Source organism: Henckelia pumila, chromosome 3 (assembly GCF_033568475.1).
Source record: "Henckelia pumila isolate YLH828 chromosome 3, ASM3356847v2, whole genome shotgun sequence".
Classification (NCBI taxonomy): Eukaryota; Viridiplantae; Streptophyta; class Magnoliopsida; order Lamiales; family Gesneriaceae; genus Henckelia; species Henckelia pumila.
The window spans coordinates 68,493,231-68,498,419 of NC_133122.1; the positions used below are offsets into that span (position 1 = coordinate 68,493,231).

General features: G+C 35.0%; 1 non-coding gene across 1 annotated transcript; it reads left to right on the forward strand.

The window, feature by feature from the left end:
• The first annotated feature begins 205 nt into the window (after positions 1-205).
• LOC140894194 (small nucleolar RNA R71) lies at positions 206-311 on the forward strand. Its single transcript, XR_012153740.1, has one exon. It is a non-coding gene; the product is annotated as a small nucleolar RNA R71 (small nucleolar RNA).
• The last annotated feature ends 4,878 nt before the right edge of the window (positions 312-5,189 follow it).

A 5,189-nucleotide genomic window follows, 5' to 3' on the forward strand; every position in this document is an offset into this window, starting at 1 on the left:
GAGAGGATCAACATTGTACACTCCTTTCTTGATTCTCATGCGTTCAAATGGTCATTGATAACTATTGATGGTCATTTGTTCCAGCATCTCATAGGCCTGAATGGGATCCTTGGAAAATATGATACCAGCAGCAGCAGAGTCCACGGACATTCTTGTAGACGTGTTCAACCCATTGTAGAAAATCTCTATCTCCTCCCAATCTGCAAAATTATGGTCAGGACAACGCCTCAACAAATCTTTGTACCTTTCCCATGCCTCATATAGCTGTTCTGAATCATGCTGATGAAAGGTACTGATCTCAATCTTCATCTGGGTAGACTTGGCCGGTGGAAAATACTTCTCTAAAAATTTCACAGTCATGTCCTCCCAAGTTGTTATGCTTCCTAGCGGCAATGACTGCAACTAGCCTCATGCCTTATCCCTGAGAGAAAAAGGAAACAAGCGTAAACGTATAATATCCTCGGAAACACCATTCATTTTTACCGTATCAGTAATCTCCAGAAAAGTGCGCAAGTGTAAGTGAGGATCAGTTGTGGCGCTTCCATTGAACTAGTTCTGCTGAACCATGTTGATTAATGTCGGCTTCAACTCGAAGTTGTTGGCATTTATTGTCCCTCGAGCGATTTCAGAATAGTAAGCCTGGATCATCGGCCTGAAATAATCTCTGATTGGCACCAAGGGAATTTCATTGACATTTTCTTCAGCCATGTTTTGTTGTTCTTCTCTCCTCGCTCTTCTCAAAGCACGTGATGTTCGTTCGATTTCTGGATCAAAGAGTAAAGAATTCGCACTTTGAGATCTTCGCATAAACCGCTGTCAAGAACAACAAAAATCAATTAGTAACTTAAAATAAAATAAATAAAAGCTCTAAATTAAAACTTAGACTAATTGGTAACAAGACTAAACAAAATAAAAAATTACTCCCCAGCAACGGCGCCAAAAACTTGTTGTGAAAATTGCTCGCAAGCGTATGAGTGTCAAGTTTTAATAAAATAATGAATCAAGTATCGTTCCCACAAAGAGTAAATTGAAAATATTCAGTACTTGTAATTATAATAGTCCTAATTTTATTTAGAAAATTAAACTTTAGTGATTTCCTAAATAATTAAATAAATAGAAGAAATTATCAAGCTCACGCACACACAATTCTTAAAAGATTGTCAATCAAAGAGAAATGGTCTAGAGGTTTTAATTTCACCTGGTCTCGACAATATTCATTCCTAAATAATCTATTTCATGAATTTCTTTCAATTAATAACCAAGAACACTTAAATTATTCTATTTCCCTCTCCCGAGCAACAAATAGAGTATATTGACTACAATTCAATTTCAATATCCCTATTAAAAATCTAACTGTAATGATATGTGTAGCACGATGTTCCTTAAAGATTCTATTAAAGATATACACTCTCCCGAGCTATATAAACAATTAATATTTTAGTTTCTATTGATCCTATTCAAAATCTCCTCTCTCGAGTGCCGGATTCTAAATAAATATAACAAATCAATTTATGGCCAGTAAATTGAGAAGACATTCAATTCTAGAAATACAATTAATCTGCAGAAATTCAATTTATTAAAATCAAAGATTCATGAATATATCTCAACCAAGCTACGTCAACCTCTAAACTAGAAAATTTTAGTTCATACTCAAATTCAAAACAAACCAAACCATGTTTAATAATTCAAACATAATTCCACATTCAAAAGAAATAAATAAAGATGAAATAACAAATCCTTAGTCTTTCTTTCGTGTCCGATTGAAAAGCTTCATCTTCGTTCCAAGTATTCTTCAAACAACGATCCAAAATCTCACAAAATTATGCTCTCAGAAGTTGTTTGTGTGTTTGGCGGCTAGATAGATGCTCCTATGACCCAGAAAAACTCTTTTTATATGCCCTAAAACTCGTCCAAAATAAGCCCAAGAAAAACTCAAAAGTTTCCATAAAAACTCAAACTCTTCACTTCTGAAAATACGACGGCGTGGGCGCTCATTGGACACGCGCGGGCGCGTCTTCAGTTTGTATGAAATTTCTTCAAAACTCCCCAGACGCTGCGGGCGTGCCAAGGATCGGCGCGGGCGCTCAGTGGACACACACTTTTCTCTCTAATTCTTCTCAGACGACGCGGGCGCCCCTCATTAGGCGCGGGCGTGCCTTCACCTCGAATTTGAGGTTTTTCTTCTCTTTTTCAACTCTTGATTTTTCCTTTAAACTCCAATCTTTTAGGCTTAATTCCACATAAACGCATCATACTCCATTACTTCCTACAAATACAAAAACAACAACAATTCATGCAATATCTACCAATAACTCACAAAAGTCAAGTAAAATCATATACAAATTAAGTTGCTCAAAATGCACTTATCAACAATGATTGTACTAAGTTTGAGGGGGTGAATCATATTTGCATGCATGATTTGTTGGTTTTGAGTTTGAGTTTGTGAAATTTGTTAGTTTAGAGTTTTTGTTGAATTTTTTTTGAGTTAAGTTGTTTAGTTGAGTTTGTTGTGTTTTGTGATTATTTGAGTTGCGTATGAATCAAGAAGTCTAGAAAGAATTGAAAAGATGGCCAATGATGAAACATTTTTTGTTCAATATCCAATATCCATGACTGTCTACCTATCTGACCAATTCTGAATTGGGGAAACTAAATGAGTAAATAATTTCATATATACTCTGTGATTTATGCTTGAGTTTGAGCTAAAAACATGAAAACATAGAGATGATTGAGGCATTGTTTGGATTTTTGGGCCTAATTTTCTTTGAATTAATTATCCTTAGTTGCCTGTTGAGCCTACACTCAGGTATCATTTCTGAAATTTTTTGGGAATCATCGTTTACTTTTGATGATTGTTTGTTTCTGCACTGGTTGAATTTGTACGATTTAATTGTGGATTGAGATTTTTCTAGAACTAGTTCGACACCCTTTGAGGCGAAATACGGGTATACTGTGACTTAAGAATGATTTAGGCAATCTTTCGATAAAAACGTTTGTGCCTTTCAAGCTACCCATTGATGCATTTTATCCCTAGTACCTTGTTTGAGTCTTATTGAAAAAGAATGACATGCGTGAAAACGTATGATAAACCCCCATTCGACATCTTTTCAAGGTCCTATATTTACCATCTTTTGAACAACTTAAACACTAATTCCTACCTTAAGGGGATTAAGTTTTGAATGTGAAAATTGTAAATGCTCCTAGTGTGATATTGGAATATGAAATGGTGTATTGAAAAAAAAATGATGAATGATGATGAAGTGGAAAAGTTGTTGAAAATAAAAATATGAAAAAATGTTATATTCGTCCAAGTGTTTCTGATAAGTGCATTTTGTGCACTTAATTTGTATATGAGTTCACTAGTAAATTGCTTTGTTTCGAGCAGAATTATGCGTTATTGATTGTTGTTTTTTTTGAGTGCAGGAAAGAAAAGAAAATATAATTTTGTGTTGATAGGGAATTAAAAGAACATGTAAAAGAGTCTAAAAATCAAGATGGGATCAAAAGAAGGAAATAACTTAAGGATAAATTTTTGAAGCTGAGGAGCGCTCGCATGGAGAAGGAAGTGCGCCCGCGCTGTGATATGTGAAGGCTGAGGAAGAAAATCGAACATGAAGCGCGCATGCGCAAGAGGAAAGGCGCACCCGCGCGAGTTGGAAGACTTTGGAAAATAAGGACGCGACAACACTGCGTGCCCGCGTAGTTCTTTAAGCGCGCTCGTGCTGCCGCGATTCTCAGATTTCAGAGTTTGATTTTGGAAGAAAACTTTGGGTTTTCTTTGGGATTTTCTTGGACGACTCTAGGGACATATAAAAGAAGATTTCTGGACACAAAAGAGGAGTTAGCAGCCGCCACAACACATCATAGAATCTTAGATCTTAAACGTAAGATTTGAGAGAAAAGATTGGAACAAAAATCTGCATTGGAGTGAAGAATAACTTGGAACAAAGAAGAAGGCCAATCAATCGGACACGAAAGATCGCCATCGGCTTTGTTATTCTTATCTAAACTCTTTTATTATTGATTTGATGTTTAAACTTGGTTTTGATTTTATTTAAATTTGATCATGAACTAAACTTTTATTAATCTAAAGGGATGATGGAACCTGGTGTAGACACTTTTACAAGTTTTTAATTTTATTGAATTGAATTCTCCTAGATTAATTGTTTTTCTAGTTTTGATTGTCTTTTCAATTAATTGATCACTAATTGAATTGTTATATTTATTCAAAATCATTGCTCGGGAGAGGAAATTTTGAATAGGACCAATAGAAATTACACCATTAATTGTTTATATAGCTCGGGAGAGTGTATAACGTTAACGGAGCTTTAGGAAGAACATCGTTTTACACATATCACTGAGACTAGATTTTTAATAGGGATATTGTAATTGAATCTTAGTTGATACATGTTATTTGTTGTTCGGGAGAGGGAAATAATATAATTAAATGTTCTTGGATATTAATTGAATGAAATTCATGAAAATAAGTTAATTAGGAGTAGTTGTTGTCGAAACCAGGTGAAATCTGAACCTCTAGACATTTATTCTCTCATAGATATTTTTTTGAAATTGTGTGCATGCTAGCTAAAGTTTCTTGCTTATTTAATCATTCTGCAAAATCTCTAAAACTTTGTTTTTTTAAATAAAGTTTGGACTATTTTAATTACAAGTAAGTAAATTTTAGTACTACTCCTCGTGGGAACGATACTCTACTTACTCTATATTAAAACTTGACACCGTGCACTTGCGGGCACAAAAATACGCAACAGTTTTGCCTTGGGGAGCACCAGTACTGTTCATCAAGAAGAAAGATAGTTTCATGCATCTCTGCATCAACTACAAAAATTTGAACCGAATGACGATCAAGAATAAGTATCTTTTACTATGCATCGATGAGCTGTTTGAAAAGCTTCGAGGAACTTCTTCGATTGATATGATATTTAGTATCATCAGTTGTGAGTTCGTGACGAGGACATTTTGAAGACAACGTTTCATATAAGGTATGGTCACTATGAGTTTCTAGTGATGCCTTGTGTTTTGACAAGTGTGTCAGTAATATACATGGATCTGATAAACCGTGTGTTCAGGAACTATCTTGATAAGTTTGTGGTCATGTTTATTGATGACAACTTGATTTACTCGCACAACGTAGATGAGCACATACATCATCTGATGATAGTGTTGCAGAC